A 27,341-nucleotide genomic window follows, 5' to 3' on the forward strand; every position below is an offset into this window, starting at 1 on the left:
CTCTATTTAGACAGTTATCCTCCATGTGCACAGTCCTCTGACAATGTGCACCACGCAGTTTGGGTTCTCCGGTTCTACGTCCCCACAAGCTTATCTGACCCTTTGCTAGAGGATGATACTGTTGTGCGGCTTTGATGTTGAGGTTGTTAAGGGGGTTTCCCTTTGTACCTCAGATGTCTCCCCTAAATTGTAGTCCTGCCTGCCATGGGGCCTTGGAATGCAGATCTTAATCTATATTGGGGCCATGATCTGGCCCCTAGAGGCTAAGTGTTAAAACCCTTACCTTCAATTTATTCAACGCTGCCCTCAAATGACAGAGGTCTGCCGTTCCCATAGGATGCCCATGTTTTATGGCTGTCAATTGGGGAATGCACAGATGTGCTGCCTCTGAACCCTGGTGTCCACTAGAGCAAGACACCACGGTACCGAGACTCTTGGTCATAGAAATGTCCATATACCATAAGTGGCATGTCTAAGCGAGTTATACCAAAACTCCCTCTACCAATGAAATGGGTTTGCCACTGCGAATCCAGTGATATGAAACATTAGGAGGCAGCTTTACTATAATCCACCATTGCAGTGCGAAGTATTGTCAACCATTTAGCCATATTAACTTATGGGCAGAGCAGGCCTCATAGGTAGTGAAAACACACATAGGTATTTCTCACTACCTGGGCGCACGTGCGCTATTGCACACACTGACCTGCGATCGCAAGAGGAACACATAGTTCCCACATGAGTGGTGCCAGTAAGCCCACCCATTCTTCACAGCAGACTGGACACGAGTTTAACCAATACATGTGTCTGTGCAGACGCACTAAATTGCGTTGACAGGCGGCACATGCAATCACGGGCACCATAGGTGCGGGTGCGCACTCACAGCGCAGCCTACACTGGCAAGCTGCTCATGAGTTTACCAACGATAGCTACCAGTGAGCACCCACCGGTTTGCAATGACAGATCGACCTGTGTTTCAGAATATGAAATCAGTGCCATTCCCCGACACGAATAGGAAGGGTGCACGCACTTTCACATGGCAAGAACAGTCCAGGCAAATAACTTACCCAGGTCCAAACACCCTTGTTGGCAGTGGTCACACACCACCCTGTTCGGCCCAGCCAGACATGGGTGGACCTCCTCTCGGGTATGGTTGGGCTCTTCCAGCCCGCAGCGGCAGATCAGCACCTTGCTGCTAGCACCATGGATGCAAGCGCACAGACGCAGGCATGCACCGGGAGGCCTGACCTGGAGGTTAGAACCCCGGGGGCAGCAGGTATATGCTCATAAGCCCACGATGGTAGGCCAGGCACCTATCCACCATGCCATAGGTGCTGGGGCACATCCTCCAGCTTACCACAGCAGGCGGGACACTTATCAGAAACAGCATCAAGGCCAGTGCGCATACCTCCATCTGCATTAGCAGACCCTCCCAAGGTTCAGAACAGCCTGCGTCAGCGCCTCTTCCTAACCTGTGTAGGAAAGCACACACAATTCCTCACAGCTTTGACAGTGAGGATGTGCAGAGGGCCCTTTGGCCACTCCAGAGATTCGGTAACTACCGAGGAGTATACATAGGTAGCCAAACTGTAAGGCAAGGGAAGCCCCATTGGGGGGGTTGCTCACTACCCGGGCATGGAACATCCATATGTGCTTGCCCAGCCGTTAGCCTACCACCCCCCCATTGGTGCCCTCGCGATAGGGGACAACCCACTCCCGGTAGTCCGAGGCATAAATTATGCCAGCTTAGGCAGAGGCCTAATGTGCCCCTCAGGCCTGAAATGAAATGAAATGAAAAATGAAATGAAATGAAATGAAATGAAAAATGAAATGAAAAAAGGAATTTGCTAAAGCGCACTGCTGCCAAGCGGCTTCCTGGCGCTGACACCTCGTCCAGACTCACAAGAACAGTCCCAGAGAGCTAGTTAGGGAAAGCTTGGGAAAACAGAAAAGTTTTAAGGGCCTTACGAAAGTGGGTGTAAATAGGAATAGAGCGAAGGAAAAGAGGAAGACTGTTCCAAAACCGGGGGGCCAGGACTGAGAAACGAGTGCCACCAATGTGGGATTTACGGAATCGAGGGACATGGAGAAGAGAAAGTGAGGAGGAGCGGAGAGTGCGACTAGGAATGTGGGGAGCAATGAGAGAGTTGATGAAATAAGGAGCAGAACGGGCATGAGTCTGAAAAGCAAAACAAGCAAGTTTGAAATAGGATCTGAAATGCACGGGGAGCCAGTGGAGGCATTTAAGAGCAGGCGTGATGTGGGAGGTTTTGGGAAGACGAAGGATAAGGCGAGCCGCCTGGTTTTGGATGGCCTGCAGGCGGCGGGTTTCGTAGGCAGGAATGCCAACGTACAGGCCATTCCCATAATCCAGGCGGGACGTGATGAGGGCAGTGATAATAGTTTTGAGGGCATCAACAGAAAAGAACCTTGAAATCTTACGAATTAAACGAAGGGAAAGAAAGCAAGAAGACACCACAGAACTTATATGGGCGTGCATAGAAAGATCCTGGCTAACCTTAATACCCAAGGTCCGAACAGAGGAAACCGGTGATGGAGAAGGACCAAAGGAGAGGGGCCAGTGGGAAGGGGACCAAGGGTTGGAGGGGCCACCCGTGAGTACAAGCTCCGTTTTATCAGGGTTGAGCTTCAAATGATTGAAGCTCATCCATTGGGAGATAAAGATAAGAGTAGAAGAGAATTTGGGAAGAGAATCAAGAGGGGAAGAGAGATCGAAGACGAGCTGGAGGTCGTCTGCGTAATTGTACACAGAGACCCCCAGCTCCAAAAGTGAGGAGATGAGGGGACGGATATAAAGATTAAAGAGTAGAGGGGAAAGGGAAGAACCTTGGGGAACCCCGCAGGTGACCGGACGCGGGGGAGCGGAAAAGCCGGAGAGCTGTACCGCTTGTGACCTGCCTTGAAGGAAGGACGCCACCCAAGATAGAACGTGGCCCTGGATGCCCGCCGCGCTGACACGATCGAGGAGGATGGCATGGTCGACCGTGTCAAACGCAGCGGACAGATCAAGAAGAACCAGGGCTTGAGGGAGGTTTTTGTCCGCCATCCCCTTGAGTTCATCAAGGACTGCAAGAACCACTCCCTCAGTGGAGTGGCCTGGGCGAAAGCCTGCCTGATGAGAGGCCAAAAGGGAATTCTCCTCAATATAGGCGGACAAGCAGGATGTTACGTAGCTTTCCAAAATCTTCCCAAGGTAGGGAAGCAAAGAAATAGGCCTGAAATTAGATAAAAGAGAGGGATCCAGACCAGGTTTTTTTAAAATAGGCAAAACAATAGCAGATTTAAATGAAGAGAGCCAAGAGCCAGGGACGTGTTAAGAAGGGCAAGAGGGGGAGCCGGACAGTTGGTGTAGAGAGTTTTAAGGATCCGTGCAGGAGCACAATCCGTAGGGGAACCCGACTTAACCTTGGCCAAAAGGTCAAGGAAAAGCTGGGGAGAAATAGGTTGAAAGCGATCCAGAGTGGAGGTAGAAAAAGGAGAGAAACCGGATTGTTCAGGTGAAGGAACAGAGGGAATATTAGCTTTAATGTTGGAGATTTTATCAATAAAATAGTCATTGAGGGAAGAACAAAGAGCTTGAGATGGAACAAGGGGTGAAGAAGTGCGATCAGAAAAGGCAAGACTGTGAACAAGAGAAAAGATTTTGCGGGGTTTATTGGCAGAGAGGGCCACTTTCTCTGTGAAGTATTTGGTCTTAGCCGCAAGGATGGCTCTTTTATAGTCGCAAAGAAGGGCTTTGTATTTGGCGCGAAGAGTCGGACAGTAGTTCCGTCTCCAATGGCGTTCAGCGCGCCTGAGACTAAGTTTGAGGGCTTTAAGGTCATAAGAAAACCATTTGTGGGCGTCGTGGGGACGGACAGATTTAACCTTCTTAAGCGGGGCCACCCGATCACAGGAAGAGGAAAGCCAAGCACTGATGGTATTAGCTTGACTTTCCAGAGACAAACCCGTAAGATCAGGGGCAGATGAGGCCAAGGAGGAAGAGAGAACATTAAGATCCGTCTGGTTCCAACTCCGAACCAAGATATTTTTTGGAGGAGGAGCTTTGGTGACCGAGCCGAGGAGAATGAAAAATAAGATCATGGCATGATCCGACCAGACGCAGGGAAGGATGGAAACAGATGACATATTACAACTTGAGGACCAAACTTGGTCCAGAGTGTGGCCGTGGACATGAGTAGGGGCCGAGACATGGGGAAGAAAATTTAGACACTGAAGTGTGGCAGAGAAATCATGGCGGACCCTATATAGGGTTGCCGGCTATCCGGTGGGGGGCACACTCAGTGCTACTTCCCACTACTTAGCCCATGCCATACCCACCCTGGGTTTGTGGTGTACCTGTTTACAGAGCGCACTGAGATATGGCACTAAAACCCCTTCGTATCCACACCCGAGCCCAATGTTGCCAAGGTGGGCTCGCACGCCTTCCCACTAACGTACAGGGCAATGGTGCCCAGTTTCCTAAGGATATGCAGAGAAAGTCGGCAAAGACTAGGAGGAAAAAGTAAAATGTTTTGGTGTAATTTCCCCTAAGAAGGCCATGTCCAATACTCAGTATCTGTTGTCATAGAATTGCGTCAGCATCTAGTTGACAGTAAGGTGACTGACCTGGGGAAGATTGCTGAGGAGGCAACTTCTGGGCCACTACCAGAGTGTCAAAGAAGGTATCTGGGAGTGACCCCAAAAAGGGCGGTTTAGGTTCCCCCAGCAGAGTGCGAGGGAGGTTAAAGATGTTATGTTATGTTGTCGAGTTTTATAAAGGGCACCTTCACCAAAAGATCTCTCTGCACAAAAAACAGCAGAAGCTAAGCGACAGTTATACGCTCTTACTGGTTAACCATAAGCCACCCTAAAAAGTCAGGCCTTCAAGGTCTCCTAATTTTGAAATTGCAGGAGGCAAACTTAAAATCTTCAACATCATCAAGGAGTTCGCCCAACCCACCAGCGAGTCCACCGTCATCCCTCCCTCACAAGGTCTCTACGACAAACTCAGAACCTTTTTCCACCACAAAATCAAGAGCATCTACGACAACTTCGATGAAGACAACCAACAGTCTAAACCTTCACCAACACCCTGAAGCCAGCGATCGACAACTGGACAGCCCTCACCACCGAAGACACAATGAAGACGATGAAGTCAATCCACTTTGGGGCCCCCATGGACCCCAGTCCCCACCACATTTTCAACAGAGCCCCCAACACCATCGCACCCATGCTCTGCCACACCATCAACCGCTCCCTGGCAACCGCCTCATTCCCCGACGACTGGAAACACGCTGAGATCAACCCCCTCCTGAAGAAACCCTTGGCGGACCCCACCAACCTCAAAAACTACAGGCCCATCTCCCTGCTCCCTTTCCCAGCGAAAGTCACTGAGAAAGCCATCAACAGCCAACTCGCCACATTCATCGAAGAGCACAACATCCTCGACTCCTCCCAATCCGGCTTCAGAAAAAAGCACAGTACGAAACCGCCCTCCTCGCCGCAACAGACGACATCCGCACCTTACTGGACAAAGGAGAAACAGCAGCCCTCATCCTCCTCGACCTCTCAGCGGTGTTCAACACAGTCTCTCACTGCACCCTAATACGCAGACTCCACGACGCAGGGATCCAAGACAAGGCCCTCGACTGGATCCGCTCCTTCCTCTCCAGCAGAACGCAGCGGGTCAGACTTCCCCCTTTCCTCTCGGACCCTACACCTACCACCTGCGGAGTACCCCAGGGGTCCTCCCTCAGCCCTACGTTCTTCAACGTCTACATGGCACTGCTCGCCCCCATTGTCAGAACCTACGGACTCAACATTGTGTCATACGCAGACAACACCCAACTCATCCTCTCCCTATCCAATGAACCCAACACCGCCAGACACAACTTTCGAGAAGGCATGGAAGCCGTCGACAAATGAAGGAAAAACAGCTGCCTACAACTAAACACCAACAAAACGGAAGTACTCATCATGGGCCCAAACCCCTATGCCTGGAACGACACCTGGTTGCCCCCCACCCCCGGAAGCCCGCCCACCCCCACGGACCACGCATGCAACCTGGGAATCATCCTGGACTCAGAGCTCAAAATGGACCGCCAGATCAACTCTGTTTCATCCTCCTGCTTCCCCACCCTCCGCCTCCTATGTAAGACCTTCAAATGGATCCCCATCGAACACAGAAAGACCATCACTCAAGCCCTGGTCACCAGCAGGCTCGACTACGGCAACGCACTCTATGCCGGAATAAACAAAAACCTCACCCGCAAGCTACAGAACATCCAAAACGCCGCCGCAAGACTGGTCCTCAACCTGCCAAGGCACTGCCACATCTCCCAGCACCTGTGCACACTCCACTGGCTCCCCATCGAAGCTAGAGTCACCTTCAAGATGCTAACCCACAAGGCCCTCCACGACACCGGACCAGTATACCTGAACAGCCGACTCAAATTCCATGCACCCCAAAGGACCCTACGATCATCCCAGCTCTCCTACGCCATGATCCCCGCACCAGAAACACCAGATCGGGAGGCCACTCCTTCTCCTTACACACGGACAGTGCCTGGAACGACCTTCCGCTCCACCTCAGACAGACAACATTGCTCCCCATCTTCACAAGAAACCTCAAAACCTGGCTCTTCGACAGACCCCCTCCTTGATGAACTGGAACCTTCGACCCCCCCCCACCCCCAGCACCTTGAGACCCTTACAGGTGAGTAGTCGCGCTTAACAAACACCTGCCCTGACTGATATCAGATGGTAGGGTGTTCCAGATACGGGTGGCCAGTGTAGAAAAGCTGGAACCACCAAACATCTTTTTATTAAAAGAGGGGAAGTACAGAAATTTCAGATTGGAAGATCTGTAGTCACGACCAGATGTATATTTGTGGATGCGGTCCAAAATAAAGACCGGGCTACAACTCTGTAAAGATTGAAAGACAATGCAGCAGGCCTTAAAAATTGAGCATTGCTAAAATGGTAACCAATGCAATTTCTGCAGCAGGGGTGTGATGTGACACTTCCAGGGTATTTGATGCAGAAGCCTGTCAGCCTGCTTTTGTATCAATTGAAGCCTACCATTAAACCCTTTGGAAGCCCCAAATAAAGGGAATTAGCATAGTCAACTCTAGAAATGGCCAGTACGATGATAACATGTTTGATAGCCGCAAAGGAAATCAATCTCCCAAATCTTTCTAATTTTGCAGAGTTAAAAACAACAAGCTGAGACTGTTGCCCCCATTTTGGATTTCATTGACAGCTTAGAGTCAATCACGACCCTAACACTTTTAACTGCCTTCTTGGGCTGAGAAGGGGACCCCATGGAGTGGGGCCAAAAAGCAAAAGTTCCATAGATCAGTTTGCTTGGCAAAGATAACCATTTCGGTCTTATCTGAATTCAACTTTAGATGAGTATTATTAATCAAATCACGGATGAATACCATTGTATCCTGAAACAAGTTATTGAAAAAATCAGTTGTAAATCATCCACATAATCGTACACCTTGACTTGCATTTTGTTCAGGGCACACGCTAATGGACGAATAAATAGATTAAAAAGACAAGGGGAAAGGGAGAATCCCTGAGGGACTCCACAGGCTAAGTTAACCTTTTGAGAACCAAAGGAACAAAGCTTAACTGACTGCAAGCGACCCTTCAGGAATGAGATAACCAATTACTGAGAGATGCCTTGGAGTCCTGCAGCCCTGACACGGTCCACCAAGACCCCATGATCGACTGTGTCAAATTCCGCCGAGAGATCAATCAGTACCAAGGCCTGGGTGGTCCCTTTGTCAACAGCCCCCTGTAGATCATCCACCACCGACAAGATGACCTACTCTGTAGAGTGAGTTGGTCTAAAACCGACTTGGTGGGGATTAAGGAAATTGGTTTCTTCTAAAAAAGAACATATACAGCCTGCCACATGTACTTATGTGCAGGGAAGGCTGGGCTGGCCTGACCAAGGGCCCCAAAGAGGAGGGTGAGCACACTCCAAAGTGCACATGTTGGTTTGGCCGGCCGTCTTGGGCCGGCTACACAGTCATGCACACTTTGCATGTTCTCCACCAGCTGTAATGCACAGCCTGGGTGAAGAACACGCACAGCCTCCCAGTCCGTCTCTGAGCGGTGAACCATGACACTCAGACCAATCACAACACTTCTGTAGGGCAGCGTTGTGATTGGCTGCGGAGCCTGGGAGCCTGTGTGCTTCCTGGTTCCTGCTTTCTGATTTTGACTGTGAAGTCCAAGGACCGAGAGGCAGCGGCTAGCCGGCTCACAGGTAAGAGTTTTCTTTTCCATTTACCCCCCCACCACCACCACCGTTAAGTAGCAGCTGTCAATGGTATGCTGTACAGGACCACTGCAGAAATGGCTGCAGATACTAGTGTTCAGTATGATAGAGATACGACAAAAGCTACAGATAAGAATTTGCAGGAACCAACCTAATTGAAATGTAACTGTTAATAAAGAAACACAGGAGGAAACCTTGACTCAATGTATGCAAGTGAAAAAGAAACAGGCTAAGTTTCAAACTTGAGTCCAAGTTATACACAAACAAATAGTAGATATACAAGACTTTATCAGGAATTTGAAGCAACGAACAGTGGCCCAATGGTTGTAGAATAAGTAAATTCAATAGATTACATTTTTAAACTGACCAAATCTAGGTCTGATTGCATTTGTAAAAAATGTAAGAAACTCTATTTTTCCAGAAACAGATAGCCCTGCTGCACATAGAAAATGATTCATTTCATTCAGAGGTACACCAAAATGCAAAGCTTCAAATAATCACTTGCACCCAAGAGCATCCAGCCACAGACAATCAGCATTGGTATGTGCTTGCTGCTATACAGAATTTGAAAAATTCACATTTAACTAGATGTTTTGGCCTTGAATTCACCCTCAGTGTGATATGATACTTTGCTCTGTGAGTAAAAGTGTATGCAAAGTAACTTTATCTTGCTTCTGCTTCATTTCTGAACTTGACTTATCTGTTACATATTGTGGGTTTATAAGGTTGTTTGTTTACTGTAGGAAATTGGGTTACTGGTTGAGGGAGGTGAAACCCTACTCAAGCAGCAACCACAGTTCTTCTCATGGCAAAACACAAACAATTCTAAATTAAACCTGTGCTTAACCATCTGGTAACCTGGCACAAAAGTAGTTAGCCTTAATTTATAGGCAAATTGTAAAGTATTTATGAAACACACAAACAAAAATAAAGTGAAAACACAACACAAGAAAAATCCAACCCCATCTTCTTAGACAAATAAAGTAACATTTAATAAATTCTGAGAACAAAATGACAAAAATCCAATGAATGGACCCAGAGATATGCAACTGTAAATGTTTAGGTAAAAACAGTGCTTAAAAGCACAAAGCACCACCTGTGGTAATCTGGTCCTGCTGAACCGGGACAAAATTGCAAATTCATGCCATCCGCAATAAAGCACGGTTAGATACTGGAACCAAGGTAGGCCTGCTGAACAAAGTACATTAAATACTGGTCGCCAAGTGTTGCCAGGTCCCGCATCAAGGATGCGTCGCACAGTGGTGAGTCTGGGCTGCGATACAAGCTCCTGCATCAAGGTTATGGTGCACAGCAGTGTTCCTAAGAGCTACGGGGCTGCAATGCAAGGTCCTACATCAAGGATGCATTATGCAGCGGTGGTTCTGAGGAGCAGCTTCGATGGGTAGCACTGTGGCGAGGAGGTGTCAAGCAGCAGAGATCCGGAGGAGGTGCGAGGTCCTGCATCAATGATGTGTTACAAAACTGTGGTTCCGATGCGAGTCTGTTCTGCTTGAACCACAACTGGGTTGGCAGAGCATCTTCAGGCCCACTTCCCAGGTTGCCGGACTGAGATTCTACCACTTGGAGGGCAAGACTCATTGCAGGCAGAGTGCAGGGAGCAAGGTGGCTTGAGACTTTTCTGTCCCTGAAGCTCTGATCAGGAGGCCAGCCAACTAGCCCTTGGAGTCACTCTGCTGGTCCTCGGTTCATGATGCAGGTCCAATGCACCAAAATGACTTTTCCTGGGATTCCCCCCCTCTTTGCCTGGTTTATAAAACTATCCACATCTGCAGGCTCAGTGAAATTATCCATTGTGTTCTGCTGCATCACCCACAAAGTTGCGGGGAATTTTAGCTGGACATTAGCACCCAGCGCTTTCAGTTCCCCCATTCTATTTCCCAACTCCCATTGTCTATCTTCTGTTTTTTTCCAGATGTCTGAGCTGACCTTGAAGGAGACCCCCATCGCTTGCAGTGTTTTCTCCCCTAGGGCCAGATTTAGGAGACACTCTATTACAGTGTATGATAGAAAGTTTACCAGGATCTTCAGGGGGCTTTTCCGCTCTGGACGCAGTTTGAAAGGGTCGGTATGTCCACTTTTAAGTTGGCAAATCGCTCCTCCCGCGGGAACGTGCTTCTCAGCAGCTCTATCATAAAATGTTTAATATCTGGGCCTTCTGTGCCCTCCGCAACTCCCAAAATTCTGACATTGTTCCTCCTTGCGTTGTTTTCTAACTTCTCCATCTTATCAGCAAACATCTTCACTGTCTGTTTCAGGTGTGCTATTTCTTGAGTGTTTCCTGCATCTGTAGACTCGAGACATTGCTTTCTAGATCTTGAGTACGCTGTGCTAAGCTTTCGAGTTTTACTTCCAAACTTGAACAGCTTGCCTGTATCTCCTTTTAATTTGACTCGGAGATCAAAAAGCATTCTTTAATTTCACAAGCTAACTGACTTAACATGCCCTGTAGGGTATCAGTCTCCTCTGAACCCATCTCAGCTGGGACCTCAGCTGGAACCTCAATAGATGTAGCACATCCTTCTTCGGTCCTTACATCTCCCCTGTCCTGATTCAGCTCTTCGATTTCTAGGGCTGAAAACATATTTGTCGCGTCTTGCCCTTTCCTCCCTCGCCTGCTTCCATATTAGCTATCTCTACCCTCCCCACCCCCGGGCTTGCTTAGCGAATCCAGGGGGAATTGTGTGTGTCATCCTCCCCATCTGCCCACCTTTGATCACTGACCTTTCTCTCTGCCGCCCTGCTGGACGCATTTGCGTCGGCTGCACAGGTTGAGTGGCGGGGGGCCTTGGAGAGGTCGTCGCCTCTACCCCAGACTGCCCACACAGATCCTGTGCCTCCCTGGGCTGTCCATTAACCCCCTGTGGTGAGCGCACCTTGAGACACTTGGCGGAGTCCACCTGCCTTATCGAATGGTGCCATGGGTTGGAACGGACCAGCCAAGACCCCGGCCACCCAGACCAAAATGGACCGCTTCACCACCACAGACACTGGGGCGACGGGGGAATGGCGGACAGGGATGCACCACCGGCAACAGACCTGTCCGCCATCCTCCAAGCCATCCACACCTCACAGTCCTCGGGGGAGGGCAAAATTGCAGAAGTCCGGGTGAACTTGACCCTAATCAGGCAGGACCTTTGAAACGCCACGGCCCGGATCAAAGAGACTGAATCCCGTGTATCATCGGTGGAAGATGACGGTCAGCAACTTAAGGGGTAGGTGGCACGCCTCCAGTCACACTCCCAGGAGCTGCATCGGAGGGCCGAGGAATGGGAAACAGATCGTGCTGCAACAACCTCCGCCTGGTGGGGTTCCCGGAGGGGGCGGAACAGGGTCGCCCTGCTGAATTCATAGAGAGATGGTTGAGATCCTGGATCCCAATAGGTTCCCTCTCTCCGTGGTTTGCAATAGAACGAGCACACCGATCTTTTGCTCCAAGGCCCCCAGAGGGAGCGCCGCCCCGACCGATCATAATGAGAATCCTTAACTAATTAAAGACCGGGGCTCAACTCTGACTGAAGCCTGCAAGCAGTGACACCTCCCCTACAAAAACCACTCGATCATGATCTTTCCGGACTACACTCGGGAGCTCCAGGGCTAACGTTGCTCATTTTGCGAGGTCAAGCAGAAACCTCAATATCCAATATCGGCTCCTCTTCCCGGCACGCCTGAGGGTGGTCTTTGCAATAAAACCTTATTTTTTGACTCTCCGGCTGAGGCATGGACTTGGGCCATGGAAGAGCGTCCCCTTTGGCCCAATGGCCAGATTCCTAGGCAGGAAGGCGCCGGGGTTGGGCATGTCTGTACAGGATCTCCAGAACCTCGGCCCCAGCACAACCGCTCACGTAGGCGCCATGGGCAAAGGAGGGCTTGCTCTGACTCCCCGTTGGCTCCTTCCCAATAGCCCGGGCCGACACATGAGGATCATCGGGCTGTGCGGCGCTCCGGCTCTTCCGGTCATCCGGGTCGTGGGGGAGCTTCGCCCACCTCCTCTCTGCCTGACCTCCCGGATACTGATCTCTCTCGCAGCCCAATACTTCTCAGCAATCTAGCCAGAACCCGTCTCAGCCCACCGGGTCTGGCTCCACGGCCGGAGGCGACGTGCCGGCTTAACTTTGTCTTTTCTCATGTTGGACTTACATAAGAACATCCTGCCATGAGGAGGGGTCCTCCACGCTTTGCATGTTCCCAAGCGTTTTAGTTTGGTCCTGTGTTGTTAGTATTGTTAGGGAGACAGATTCTTCTGTTTCTGAAGTATAGGATGGGGGGGATAGGGTAGGGGTGGGGGGACCGTTGTCCTTAGTTTCTTATCCTGTTTTGTGTTGCTTCCTTGTTTCATCACACCAGCACTCACAAGACGTCCCGTTCCAGACATCACGGGACATGGTAACTGATATCTGGGCTCGCAGTCATGCATCCCGGCGTCCCTGCCTCTGGCTGAGCTCCCCTCCTGGGCCTTCCCTTCCTTGAGACAATTTCTCCGGATGGCTGACATACCGCAACAGAGTGTATTTTTGCGCCTTATGTCCTGGAATGTCAACGGTCTCCTTGACCGTCTCAAGCGTAAGGCGGTCCTAAGCTACACGCAGCGCCTTGGGGTGGAGGTCTTATTGCTGCAGGAGACACACTTATTGGGTAACCACTGCCCCTTTTTAGCACGGTATGGTTACGAAAGGGTCTGGCACTCGGGCTTCACGTGCGGATCCCGTGGGGTTGCGATTTCCTTTTGAAATGGCAATCCCTGCCTCTGAATCCCATGGGAAGAGTCGCTCTTTTTAAAATGATGATTCTTCCCAGATTCCTCTATATGCTTCAAAATACCCCCCTCAATTTCCCGAGAGCGTGGTTCCGGGAGCTAGACAGCCTGGCCTCCAAATTCCTATGGGGGAAGAGAAGGTCCCGACTGGCCCTAAACTTTTGCCGGATCCCTTCCATTGATAAGGGGCCTAGGGATGACCCATTTATATCTTTATTACCTGGCCACATGTTTGCTCTCCCTGCACGACTGGTTTAATGGAGGATGGTCTGAACCGGCATATCGGCTGGAACTCAGTGAGTTGGGCCTGTCCAATATCCAGTCAATGCTGTACGCGGCACCTGTCCCATCCCATCTGCCGGAAGTGACGCGTTACGTGTTCTTGGCCTGGCGGGCCGCATTGCGTCACACCAAATGGACTCACACACTGACCCAGTGTACACCCTTGTGGCAGGGTACCTGGCTCCGGGAAGTCAATGGGCTTCAGGGCTTTTGGTCTTGGGACCTTATAGGCATTTCCCAACTGGCCGATGTTTGGGTGGGTGATCACATGAGCTCCTTTCAGGACCTTCAGGCTAGATATTCCCTACATCACTCGCAGTTCTATAGATATTTACAGCTGCGCCATGCCCTTCAAACACACCTCACGACCGGCACACGACTCCCAGATCACAGCCCTCTTGAGGCTCAAATCATGCTGGGGATCTGGGGAGGGGGGCATCTCCCGCATTTACCGGACACTCATTAATAATACCCCAACATCACTCGATCGGCTGCGGACTCAATGGGAGGAGTGGGTGGGCACTTTGGAGGAGGAGGACTGGGGTGATGCCCTTATGGCCCCCAGGACCATCACTGCCTCCGCCAGATTACGCATGGTACAGCTCTATTTTTTACATGCCGCCTACCTGACTCCAGCGCGCCTACACCGTGCGGGACTCCAGCCGACCCCCACCTGCGCTGGATTTGGTTATGAGCCAGACGACTTTCTCCATATGGTATGGACGCGTCCACGCTTGGCGCGATTCTGGGGAGGCACTTGAGGAGGAACTAAGTGAGGTATTGGGGTGGGAGATCCCGCATAACCCGAAGCATGCGATCTTGGGCATCACAGACGTGCTGGATGGGTCCAGAAACGAAAAACTATTCTACTCCACGGCAATGGTGGTGGCTAAAAGGGGCATAGTGACTGCGTGGAAATGCCCTGATCCTCCCACCGTTGGGAAATGGTGGGCTGGGGTTGACTGGTGCGCCACGCAGGAGAAGACTATGTATGCAGCGCGTGGCTGCTCCAAGACGTTTCGTAGGGTCTGGGGGAAGTGGTTGGGGGGGAATGGTTTAGTCTCGCTGGGGATGCTCCAAAATTTGTCCTTTTGATTTTATATGTCCTTGGCCATTGGGTTGTCCAGATTACTGCATATATTTCTCTGTTATCATGGTGTCTTGATCCATGATGTTACCTACACTCATGCCAAGATGTAAAATAAATGTGAGATTTCTCGGGTCTACCAATGCCATTGTTACTATTGTGATGTACATGAATACAGAAAATTCCAATAAAAATATTTTATTTTAAAAAATCATGGTGTCTTGATGATTGGCTTGTACTTTTTGTGAAATTAATAAAAATGTGTTTATCAAAAAAAGATGGCCGAATCTCCCACTGTCTATTTATGGGTGAATACATTTGGTTAAAATGTACCTCCTGCCTAAAATCACTTTTTTTGTTTGATAATATCCCTGTAACTTTTGAGAAAAAAGCATTATCGCTCTACAGGGGAAGATAACGTCTTTTGTCTGGGCCAATAAGGGCGTGCGTCCATCCTTGAAGACGTGAGGAGGAAGGCTAATGTTGGGGGGGTTAGGGCTTCCTGACCTACAACTATATTGTTGGGCCTTTCAACTTAAAAATAATAGAATGTTGTTATCCAGCCCAGACGTGAATTTAGGTGGTAGCATGAATAGAGCAATGCTTTGTGAGTTACCTGTGGAAGGCTTCCTGTATAAATTTGGGACCCAAAAGTACTTTAAGAAGGTCAGATTAAAATGCCTCCAAGCAGCAGCTAAAGTCTGGTACGAAGTAAGAACTATCGTGGGTATCACATATTATAGCAAGCTGTCATATATATGGGATTCTCCTGGCACCCTCAGGATTTAGGCTAGATTCCCTCACAGACCCCTTGAGACGAAGCGGTATAAGTAGATGGGGACAGTTGTTAGACGAGAATCATAACTTGACTTGGGAGTATTGGAACTACAGGACCGAAGTGAGAATCTCTAGATTTAGACCAGGAGGAAGGAAGTGGCATTATGGTACTCACATCTACTTACAGCGGCCAATGAAAATATGACAGTGCCTTTTTCTGCATGGGAAGGATACTTGCCGGATGCTGAGCTGGAAGAATTATGGTAAGTTTTTTTATCTACACTTTATATGATGGTTAAATCCGCTGCATTAGGGAAGAACCATTTGTTCACACTCCACAGAATTTACTGGACTCGGAAAAAGTTGGCAACACTTAAAAGTAATGATGACTCCAAATGCAGGCAGTGTGGAAGAGCTGATGCAGACGAGATGCATATGTTTGCCACTTGCTCAAAGATCGAAGAAATTTGGCTGGCCGTTGGTAAGACTATTTCTGACACAATTGGTACTGAGGTGGAGGTAAGCACGGATTTCATTATGTTTGGGATAAGGCAACAAGACTTAAAGGGTTCGTGCCTTGATGTAAAACAAAGACACTTGATGTTCTACCTAATTATCGAGAAGGGAAATATGTAAACTATGGACCCCAAGCTCTGCCCCTCTATGGCAGGAGTGGAGAAGTTCAGTGGCCTTTTTTGAAAAGGTGGACAAGAGAGAATCAGGGGGTGCTGTATGGAACCTATTGAGTACTTTGGTAAAATAACTGGTCCAATGATTGCATCTTCTAACAACATCGGGTGCAGGAAGCAAGCTGCAAGAGAAGGGGCCCAATAATCAACGTTTTGTTGCTTGAAGAAGTTAGACCAATCTGCTAGGCACCAGGGTTATCACGACATGCAACATGCTCATTTTGAGATTGGAGGAGGGATGAGGACTTAAAAAGAAATGATGCATGCCCAGTCTTTCTTACTGAAGCAGGAGGGCAGCAGAGTAGTTGTCCTTCTGGCAGCACAGCAGTTCTTCTGCGTCTTTTTACAGGTTCAGAGGTGGACTTAAGAGTTGGGTCTGAGGATCCACTATTTATCCTTGGTGACAGCTGTGAAGTAGAAGATGTTTCTAGAGGGTAAAATCTCAGTGGTATCTGGAATTTTCTACCTTCCCTGTCCTGTCCCCATCTTGTATGGGTGCACGATATACTAGTATGAAACTGTTTGTGAGTGTGCTGAGGCAGAGTGTTATGTGCAAGAGTGGTAGGCAAAAGCTCCTTCCCCCTATCAAGTCAGATATGTCCCATCCTGCCAACACCTATTTACCCTTTGTCTCCGTCTGGGGGCAATACACAAAGGCCAACTGCCGGCCACACCTACTCATCTGACCCAGGATACAGGCTGTTGGCGCCAAATGGTTAGGACAAGAACATGCCAATTTTCTAAAAGTGGGATTTTTAGAATTGTGACTTAAAATCCAAATTTACCATTAAAAAATTGTTACATTACAATTCTTTAGAGACTAAACTTGGCATTCCTACCTGCTCCCAAATGTTATGTTATGAAGAATTTGTAAAGCGCGCGTACACCAGAAGGTTTCATGGCGCTGAATTGAGGCCAGGTGACACGGCGGGGAGGCTAGTTGTAAGATAGTGCAAACAGCTGTGTTTTGAGGACTTTCCTAAAGCCCATGAGGTTGTCCTGTGTTCTGATGTCTAAGGGCAGTGAGTTCCAAAGACAGGGAGCAAGGTAGGAGAATTTGAGCCCTCCTTGATGTTTAAGTTTGATAGTCGGGATGGCGAGCAACCGCAGGTTGCCAGACCGGAGGGTGTGACTAGGGGTGTATTTCATGATGCGGCTGCTGAGGAATTTGGGGCTCCTACAGTACAAGGCCTTGAAGAGGAGACACCCGGTCTTGAAGGCAGCACGTTGTGCGACTGGGAGCCAGTGCAGTTTAGCCAGCAGGGGCCTGGCGGAGTGCCATTTGGAGTGATTAAAGATAAGCCTGGCTGCCTGGTTTTGTACCATTTGTAGACGTTTGAGCAGATAAGGTAGATTGAGTTGGAAAAGTCAAGGCGCGATTAAACTAGGGCTATGACTGCCTGAGTGAGGGCCGAGGGGGTGAGAAGGTAAGCTATTTTCCTGATTTTCCTGAACCACTGACCCTACCTGACCTCTAAGCGAGAGATCGGAATTAAGTGTCACACCTAGACTTTTCACTGAGGGGGAGGGAGTGGGGGGTGGTCCGAGATCGGGAGGCCAGAAATGAGGGCCCCATGTGGTTGCGCTGTTTCCCGGCAAGATTAGTTCGGTTTTGCCGGGATTAAGTTTAAGGTGGTTAGAGTTCATCCAGCGCTGAATGTGGAGCATGGTGGCCTGAAAATCGGAGACAGAGTTAGGTCCACTGAGCGTGAAGACGAGCTGGAGGTCGTCTGCATAATTGAATGTGGTGACCTTCAAATGTTTTAGGGAACTGATGAGGGATCTGAGGTAAAGATTAAATAAGAGGGGGGAGAGGGAAGATCCCTGAGGAACCCCGCATGAAGAGTCCACCATAGGTGCGGTGAAAGGGCCGAGGCGGACTGCCTGCGTTCTGTCCTCAAGGAATGACTTGATCCAGTTGAATGCGGAGCCTTGTATGCCCGCCTGCTTGACACGGGACAGGAGGATGTGATGGTCCACCGTGTCAAACGCAGCGGACAAATCAAGGAGGACGAGGGCCTGATGGATGCCATTGTCTGCATTGGATCGTAAGGTGTCTAACACGGCAAGGATAACCGATTCGGTAGAGTGTGCAGGGCGGAAACCGGCTTGGTTGGGTTCCAGGTGGTCGGATAGCTCGATAAAATTAGATAGAGACTTGGTGACATGAGCCTCAAGGATCTTTGCTAGGTAAGGAAGCAGAGATATGGGGCGATAATTAGAGTGGTTGAGGGGGTCAGCTCCAGGTTTTTTTAATAGTGGCACCACTATAGCCTTCTTAAAAGCAGAGGGGACCTTACCTTGAGATAGGGATTCGTTAAGGAGAGAAAGCTCACAGTGAGGGAAGTGAGATAGAACCTCCTTTAAGATATGAGGGGGGCAGTGATCGTTGGGGAGCTGGATTTGACTCGAGACAGCAGTGCCGATAGGGTCAGGGGGCATAAAGCGGGGAGACGATCGAGAGTAAGAGGGCAGGTAGTGCTGGAATCCACATTGTCCAGGCAACGTTGAGCGGGGATACTGGCTTTTATGGTGGAGATTTTATCCAGGAAGTAGGAGTTCAGCGAGTTGCAAAGCTCCTGAGTGGGTGACTGAGCGGGGTGGATTCGATCTGAGTTACATAAATCGTTAATTATAGAGAAAATCTCTTTAGATTTGTTTTGAGCATTCAGGATTTTGGCGGAGAAGTATGTGGCTTTAGCTTCCCGAATGGCATTTTTATAATCCATAAGGGCTGAGGAGAAAAGGAGTTTGTCCACCGAGTCGTAGTGTAGTCTCCATTTCCTTTCTTTTTGCCGTAGCTCGAGTTTCTGTTTTTTGAGCTCAGCAGAAAACCACTTATGAGCATCAGAATGGCGGGAGCGGGTGAATTTGGTAAGAGGAGCATGGAGATCACAGGCCTTGAGTAACCAATCAGTTATGGCGGAGTCCATGACCTCAACATCAGGGTTGAGAGGGGGCATAGACCTAGCTAAGAAGTTAATGAAGCCGGATTTGTCAATGGAGCTCCATCTCCTGGATATGCCACCGGCAGTGGGGGGCAAGTGCTGGTTGGGAATAGTGGTGATAGTGAAGTTAATAAGGTGATGATCAGATCAGATGCAGGGTGCGACCGTGAGGGCAGAAAGAGTGAGATTTGAGGTCCAAATTTGGTCAAGGATGTGTCCTTTGGCGTGGGTGGGTGTGGAAACATGTTGGATGAGATTCAGGCTGACAAGCAGTTCTGACAGTTCCGCGGCGTGGGGACCATCCCGGGCGTCATTGAACCAGTAGTTCATGTCGCCAATGAGCATAATACTTCCGTGATTGGTGAGGAGGTTGGTCATTTGTTCGCTAAGGGCTGAAGGGAAGGTGGGCATGGCAGATGGAGGACGATACAGTAGTACCAAGACAGTCGAACCAGTAGTGGCCTCGAGCTGAATCACTAAATTCTCCACTCCTGGAAGGGTCAGAGGGGTGAGGGAGGTAAAAACGTGATCTTTATGAATAATGGCGGCGACTCCACCACCACTTTTTCCCGAGGGACGGTTGGCTGTAAGTATATAGTATTCCGAGGGGAGGGCTGCTAAGATGTCGGGAGCAGAATCCTGAGTAAGCCATGTTTCCGTTACCAGAAGTAAGCCTGGTTTTTTGAGACTAAGTAGCAAGAAAATGTCCAATTGGTGTTTAACCAATGAACGAGTGTTTAAGTAAAGTATGTTCAGGGCGGTCTGCCTGCTGATTTTGTGTGGATGGGTGGTGGCAGTTGAGGGGCTGTGGACGGGGGGGGGGCATGGTGGAGGTTTTGAACAAATAGGTTGAGCTCCTTCAAGCGGTTTTCGCAAGAATAAGTGAGGGAAGAGCTGCATGTGACTAACGAGCACAGAAAGTTAGAGGTATACGTGGTGATTTGGCCAGAGTCTGTGGCCCTTGGGCCCGGGCAGGCGCGGACAGGCGCAGACGGGCTTGCCTTAGGCGCGCCCGCTGCGCACGTCCGCTGCGCTTCCGCGTTGCTGCGGGCATGTTATGCTAAGCCCCGCCCTTAAGCTCCTCCTCCTTGCAGGCCGATAGGCTGGGGCCTGGGGAGGGGAGTGAGAGTAAGAGATAGCGAGAGCGAGAGCGAGGAGGCGAGCGCCGAGAGAATTCAAAGGAGACAACTTCTCAGTAAGTTTCTACCTCATATTAAAAAGTTACAGTTTTAAAATACAGTTTTTAAAAGTGGTTATGCAAAGCAGAGCACAAGTACAAGCGGCTGTCCGCAGGTTCAGGCAACAATTCCCTTTCCCGCGCTACCACCAGTATTTTATGCTAAGCCCCGCCCTTAAGCTCCTCCTCCTTGCGGCCGATAGGCTGGGGCCTGGGGAGGGGAGTGAGAGTAAGAGATAGCGAGAGCGAGGAGGCGAGCGCCGAGAGAATTCAAAGGAGACAACTTCTCAGTAAGTTTCTACCTCGTATTAAAAAGTTACAGTTTTAAAATACAGTTTTTAAAAGTGGTAATGCAAAGCAAAGCACAAGTACAAGCGGCTGTCCGCGCGTTCAGGCAACAATTCCCTTTCCCGCGCTACCACCAGTATTTTATGCTAAGCCCCGCCCTTAAGCTCCTACTCCTTGCGGCCGATAGGCTGGGGCCTGGGGAGGGGAGTGAGAGTAAGAGATAGCGAGAGCGAGGAGGCGAGCGCCGAGAGAATTCAAAGGAGACAACTTCTCAGTAAGTTTCTACCTCGTATTAAAAAGTTACAGTTTTAAAATACAGTTTTTAAAAGTGGTAATGCAAAGCAGAGCACAAGTACAAGCGGATGTCCGCGCGTTCAGGCAACAATTCCCTTTCCCGCGCTACCACCAGTATTTTATGCTAAGCCCCGCCCTTAAGCTCCTCCTCCTTGCGGCCGATAGGCTGGGGCCTGGGGAGGGGAGTGAGAGTAAGAGATAGCGAGAGCGAGGAGGCGAGCGCCGAGAGAATTCAAAGGAGACAACTTCTCAGTAAGTTTCTACCTCGTATTAAAAAGTTACAGTTTTAAAATACAGTTTTTAAAAGTGGTAATGCAAAGCAGAGCACAAGTACAAGCGGCTGTCCGCGCGTTCAGGCAACAAATGAAAGTTATCACTTATTAAATGTACTAAGGTAACCCAAAGTTATCCTATGGGAGAGGTAGGCCTCAGAGTAAAGAAAAACTAACTTAGGACGTTTTCATTACCAGGACATGTAAAACGTAAAAGTACATGTCCAGATTTTTAAATGCACTGCACCCTGCCCTATAGGTGGTGTGGAGCCAACCCTAAGGGCAATGACGCAAGAATAGCCCCTGCAGTCCCTGCAGTGTGGGGTGTCCCCCAAGTTCCAGGGGTCTTCCTCTAGCATTGTGCACACGCGAGCCTGAGAGCTCCTGACTGGGTCTGGAGAGTGTGGGGCCCCCTACATGCACTTTGCAGGGGGGGGGCACAAGTTTTGTTATGCCACTGCCTGGAGTGACTTATATGTATTAAAAGGAAAGATTCCGACCTGGCAAAAGGTTTATGTTCCCAGATCGAAATTGGCAGTTTAAAACTACACACACACAGACACAGGCTTTAATGGCCCTGAGACATGCTTAAAAGGCTACTTAAGTGGGTGGCATAATCAGTGCTGCGGTCCAGCTAGTTGCATTTCATTGACAGGCTATGGGTACATGTGGTATCAGTTTATTAGGGACTTACAAGTAAATTAAATGTGCCAATTGGGTATAAGTCAATTTGACCATGTTTAAAAGAGCAAGCAAAAGCAATTTAGCACTGGTTAGCAGTGATAAAGTGCTCAGAGTCCTAAAGCCAACCAAAACGAATTCAGCAACAATAAGAGACTAAGGCAAAATGTTTGGGGAGAGACAACTCTAAGGCTGACAGCTCTAAAATCTATTAAATATCAACAATATTTAGAAATAAAAACACTTAAAACTCTGCGTCTAAATTCAACATCCAAGTGGGCTGAGGACGTATAACACTGCTCTAGTTTCCTAGTATATTTGCATCAAAATGCATTGATTTCCTTGATGCAAAGTCATTCATACAAATTTAATTTTAAAAAACATGATTCTCAGAGGTGGCACACCTGCTCAAGTTTTTACCCAAACTCACAACTGAAGCAACAAACCATTCAAACTTTCACATGGTCAGGAATCATAGTTTCTCAAATTCCATGAAGCAGGGGAGAGTTTGAACTCTGTCAGAATACAAATTAATTCAATGTGACAACTATTTATCCCATCACAGATCTTACAAACTCTGACGCAAATCTGAGCAAACATGAAGCAACGCTCCATCGACAACAAATGCTCAATTGGTCCGTAGTGCAAAGCAGTGGCCTGCATTCCAATTAATGGTAGACCGCAATGTGATGATTTAAATAATGTACTGCCAAGTTCCAGAGCATCTGCCTTGGAAGAAAGCAGCAGAGGTCTGGAGAGAAATTCAATAACAGCAGACCACAGATACCACAGCATGATAAATCACTGTCTCTCTCTGAGTTTTGTTTGGCTAAAGCAACCAACATGAGGACATGATCAGGAGTCAAACAGACCTGTGGAAGGGAATAGTCATGATCATGTATGTGGTTAGTGTACAATTCATTCCTGCTGTATGTGTGCTTGACATTTGTACATTTGCACTGAGCTGGACAATTTTGCCTTCGCAGAAGGAGAGTATTTATAAAGGAGAATTGAAGTAGGGGAGAGAAGAATGATTTATAATCCATTAAAATGAGACTAGAATACGTGAAATAGTGCATGAAAGAAAATGTATTTACTTCCAGCTTAATAAAATGAAGCAAAAGCAACTGAATAAAAAGAACACCTTGAATGTCATAATTCATATCTTCCCTTAAATGACAATAATAAGCAAGAATGGGGCTGGAGATGTGAAATAGTAATGGGTTGGCACACCAGTCAAATGATTACATACTACATACTCCACTCCTGAGAACAATTTTATATTGCCTGATGAATAACTGACAGCAGATGATGAGATTAATTAAAAACATATCAGACACATCATATATAGATGAAGGCCCTGTTAAATATATGAAAAATGCATTGTAGTTATAGCAGATCCTGTGCATGCCCTGATGAATGCAACACACAATGAGCTGAAATTTTCTGTGCACAGTCAATAATTAAATTTGAAAAAGCAGATGAAGCAGAAAGGAGAGGAGAATATTGGGTAGAATTCAAAATTGTAATTGACTAAAATGATAAGGTCATATTGCTTCAAGTTTTTTTCTCCCCTTACCAGTATTTACCCAAGAGACTATTTTTGTGTGAATGAGAAGGGATTTCTGATGTAGTGCTTTTAGTCTTTGTAATAGTTTTCTTATAGATGTGCCATGTAGTAATGTTGTTTGATAAAACTCAATGAATAAATTGTAAATGATCTTTGATGGTTTCACAGTTGTACTAAATATATTTCTAGGTGTAGTAATGAAGATGTAAATATATCAGCGATTCACTTACTTTCATTAATTGAGTAGGTTATAGATTTACATAGATTTGAAACTGGCAGGTTTAAATCATAATTTAGGAAGTAATAGGAGAAGTATAGATATTGAAATGAGAATTGAAGAAAATTGTCTAGACACACTCTAGACTCAAAGGTTTAGTCAATCATTCATTCATTCATAAAAATCTTTATTCAATCTATTTACAAACAGATCATGAAAGCGCAATTTCATCAGCTAGACCATAATCAGACAAATAGTTTAAAAATCATAAAACAGTTAAAATCTTATTTGGCTTTAGGTACCTCTTAAAACCAAGTCACTTAACACATATGCGTTTTTGTACATGCTTGCAGTAATTTAGGGCCGCAAACCCCTCATCTTTCTTTTTCTCAAATAGGCCCACAGGAAAGATGCCACCGAAAAGCAGACATAGGGATTCGGAAGAGCCTTTAAAAAATACAATGCCACCCTACATTGGATACAATTATGACACCTTAAAATTGGGAGAATAAACGCTTCTCTTTCAGTTTGATAAAAACTTACAAAACAATACCAGGTGTAAATCGGACTGGGGCGAATAGTTGTCACAGGGACATAGGCTCAGGTCTGCATGCTTGACTTTCTTCTCTGGAAACCCAAGCATCAGGGGAATGAAGTTCAAACGGAAGCGCAAGTGGATAAATCTGTGCTGGGCTATAGTTATGCGGGAGAGATAAGAGTAACCTTCCCTAGGTCTTGGCGGGCTGAGGTAATAAGCAGTGAGCGCCTTTTGGCGCCGGTTCTTTTCCCTGCAAGCAAAGTTAGCCCTCTGCATATATAGCTCAATTATTTTCTGTTTAGGGACCTTGCTACAAGAGGCAGGATCCCTAAATAATTCTCCCTGCCCAATTGTATTTAGTTCTCTCTCTACATATCTGAGCCATCCAATCCTGCTATGACCCTCCAGCTTCAGGCAGTCACCAATTATACGTTGTGTTAGGTTAACAGTGGACCTGCGACAAATCGAAAGCCACAGCAAGATCGGCGCCAGTCTATTGAAATCGGACAAATAGGGAATTTACTCAATCAAATATAAAACAGAAATTAGGGGTCATCTGGGGTAGCCGCTACTACCCTTTGTTTTTCCTTTTGTACCCCTGGCACTACTACCCTTGCCACCCTGCCATCAGTGCTCACCGAGGCAGCAGCAAGAACAGAAATTAACCAGGACTCAGAGAACCTGTTTATTTCTGCCCTTTTACTCTGGCCCTTCAGCAGCAGGGGTATTGCAGGGCTATAGGTGAGACAAAGGTTCAATCAAGCCTGTGACAGAATGAAAGATCAAATGGTGTGTGATGTCACATACTCTATGCATGGCATTTTGATGTATTGACATCCATGAGCTTAGATTGTGCATGCAGTGTATCTAGTTCAGAGCACATAGATAAAAACAATGCCATACATTTATATCAACAAAGCACTCAAGTATTCACTGTCCAGGAGCATTGTTACTATATTTGCCTTGGAGGATAGAGATCAACACGGTACAACCAAAAACGGTTAACCCTCTGAAGTCTCTTGTATTTGGAAACATGGTCATTGCAATGGTGTGCATTATTACAACTTTGGAATGTTGGAAGCTCCATTGAAGGCAGTGGAGTGGCGCAGTGAAAATAATCCCTGGGGCAGACCTTCTGCTCCAGCACTCCAATAGTTATCTTTCTTTTCCTCCCTTTTTCATTTCGAGCATTCTACCATCACTGGATGGGATGTTAAGATAGCTTGGGCCTAGAACACGAGTTCTGGGCCATTAACAAGCGTTAATCCCTCGGCACTGGACTATACATAATGCTACATTTATTACCATTTCCAAACATCTATAAATAGGAAACTCGTCGAGGCAATCTGGTTCTCTTGATCGTCGAAATGTAGAGTTTATTTTTGACAGTTAAAGATGTATTTGTTCTCATTCTCATAAAGCAATAGTGTGTTTTAGATGGCTTTAACCCTTTCTGAGGCACATCCACTGAATCTGTATTAACTTTCGGCTGATAAGCTCCTTCAATATTCAGGGACTTTAGGAGGTATGCAATAAACAAACTAAATGTAATTGGGATGTGATGCACTCCCGTTTTAACCAATTGAAAGTCCGGATCTTTAAAGTGTTACTGAACATCTTGTCCTCAATTTCCAACAAGCCATCTGTATGCAGAATAATTACCAAACCACGGAAGTCCAGATGAGTGCCCATAGTTGAGGCGGGGCAGGCTACTGGCGCCATGGCACAGTGTGAAAGCTAAGTAGCTTTATCCAAGGGAATGTGACTATGCTGAGAAACAGAATACTATGAAGGAAGTTAATTTGTGGTGATCCCCTTTCCTCTTCCCTCTCTCACCTCCTCCTTTTTTGGGTTGAAGTGTAGGAAAGCAGAGTGATTCTTTAATGTTTGGTTCAGAATTATAATACTCTGAATATTCGATTTCCAGAGTAGCACTGATCATGATAATTAGGAGCTTTTCGTGTTAATGCTGTATGCAGTTGTATACTCTTTCTGAAAAAACATAAAATACTTGTTTCTGTTGATTTAATATTCCCAAAATTCCACACTGTCGGCTAATTTTGGGAATGCGGGATAAATCATCATTTTCAAGCCATATCAATACAAAAATCTTCAAAATGTGACAAGATTTTCCTATTTACAAATGTCTAAGCAGTCAGATCGAGGGATCCCTTTGGCCCACTCACATAGATTGTGCTGATTTATCACACTCAGAGTGGTTATTTGTCATATGCATTTGAATTAATAATGAATGTACCTCTTTATCTAATACTGTACATTAGTACATAACCCGGTCATTAATGTACTCTACAGGCATTGACAACATCTGATATTATGTCAACAATTTCGTAGGATCTCTGCCATAAGAGTTTTCTCTTTCATTATGGTCAGGCTCACTTGCAAATAAACTTTAAGCAGCTGCGTTTTCTTAACAGTGAAATCCTCAAAAGAAAGGCGAACAACCAGGGGCTATTTTGAAATAAGTTTAAAAAAAATCACAATTAATTATCCCTTTGGTCTTACCTACTCAAAGAAATTGATGGTGCTCAAAATTCCCTTAATGTAAATCATCTCTGGGCCCATCTCGCAACATGATCATATCAGCCTTATTATTGACATCAGCAATCCAGCTTCTTTCTTTTCAAACTGCCATGCTGCATGTTTCCTGAGCAGCTTTTGGACCCATAATTTCAGAAGCTGTTCCTCTGGCCCCCTGCATCACTCTATAGAGAATATCTTATTTCGAATTAATTCTAAAGATAATATAGTTTAGTGGTTCCTTATGGACACCATGCCTAGTCTTTTAAGAATGCTGCCTTTTTGTTTGGCTGATGTTTACCTTACTTACTAATGGCTTGACGTGAATATCGTCTAAGTCGATATTTTTTATTTTAACTTGAAATATGGGGAGAGAAACCAGATATGATTTGGGAAGATCCAGGTCACAGACAGAAATGCATTGAACTAGTTTCTTAGATGTTTATGGAAGTGTCTCTTGAAAGACGAATTGGTTTGTCATACACAGTACCTTGAACGCAATTGGCTTTTCTACCAGGTTGTTATGTAACTTCAAGACTGGAAGAAAAATGCTTGTAGTTACTCGGTCCCAATAAGGTGTGAGTGATAGCATTCTGTATAATTGACACCTTTTGGATGAAATAAGTCATGTAGAGTTCAATTTCCCTGGTGGTGTGTCTACATAACAACCGGGGGCTCGTTTTCATATTTTGCAGTCCCAGTTTTTTGTATATACATGCAGTAGGCCTACTACATGAATTTCCTGTAAATTACTTTAGGAAACTGGATTAATAATCGGGGGTGGATGGGAGCCCACCACAAGCAATAAGGCCCCAAACGTGGTATCAAAAAACACAGGCCCATTTTAGCTATTGCACAGACCAAACAGGCTTAAATTAGGAAAATAAGTAGAGTATTCAACAATAAATAAAACTGT

Source organism: Triturus cristatus, chromosome 8, assembly GCF_964204655.1.
Source record: "Triturus cristatus chromosome 8, aTriCri1.1, whole genome shotgun sequence".
Taxonomy (NCBI): domain Eukaryota; kingdom Metazoa; phylum Chordata; class Amphibia; order Caudata; family Salamandridae; genus Triturus; species Triturus cristatus.